Here is a 1079-nt window from a genome sequence, read left to right on the forward strand (position 1 = left end):
TTATTGGGCCTTGATGGGCTTGATTCGGTTTTATTGGGCTTTAATAGTCTTCAATCGATGTTATTGGGTCTTATTGAGATTTATTCGGTTTTATTGGTTGGTTATTATACAACCCTTAACATTTTATAAATATTCAAATCATAATAAATGAACTTTCATCATTTTTATAAATATGTCAATTTATTGAGTTGAAAGGGTTGTACAAATACACAAGGTTGTAAAAGAAATATACCATATATATATATATATATATATATATATTTATACATATATATTTTTATATATCTAATATTTATATATTTGCGACGGAAAAAATCCCTCGCTGATGTATTTAAAAAATCTAGGTAAAATCTGCGACGGAAAATTTCCCTCGCTAATTTATTTTTAAAATTATTTGTTAATATCTGCGACGGATTTATTCCCTCGCTGAATATTTCAAATTTTTTTTAATATCTGCGACGGATATGTTCCCTCGCTGAATATTTTAAAATTTTTTGTTAATATCTGCGACGGATATATTCCCTCGCTGAATATTTTTTGTTTAAAAAATCTGATTTGTTTTTGGTTAATTTCTGCGACGGATATAATCCCTCGCTGAATATTTTAAATTTTTTTTTAGTATCTGCGACGGATATTTTCCCTCACTGAATATTTTAAATTTTTTTGTTAATATCTGCGACGGATATATTCCCTCGCTGATTTGTTTAAAAAATCTGATTTTTCAAGGTTAATTTCTGCGACGGATACAATCCCTCGCTGAATATTTTAAAAAAAAATTTAGTATCTGCGACGGATATTTCCCTCGCTGAATCGTTTAAAAATATTTTGTTAACATATGCGACGGATATTTCCGTCGCTGAATATTTTAATTTTTTTTTAACATCTGCGACGGATTGAATCCCTCGCTGATTGTTTTAAAAATCTAGGGTTTAATCTTCTTCTCACGGCTTTATCACAAACACGAGAGAGAGAGAGGCGTGAACGAGAGAGAGGCGTGAACGAGAGAGAGGCGCGAACGAGAGATACGCCGTCCACCGCTGCCCCGTCGCCGTCCACCGCTGCCGCTGCCGTCGCCGTCC

Source organism: Cynara cardunculus (assembly GCF_001531365.2).
Source record: "Cynara cardunculus var. scolymus isolate 2C chromosome LG 10, CcrdV1, whole genome shotgun sequence".
Classification (NCBI taxonomy): Eukaryota; Viridiplantae; Streptophyta; class Magnoliopsida; order Asterales; family Asteraceae; genus Cynara; species Cynara cardunculus.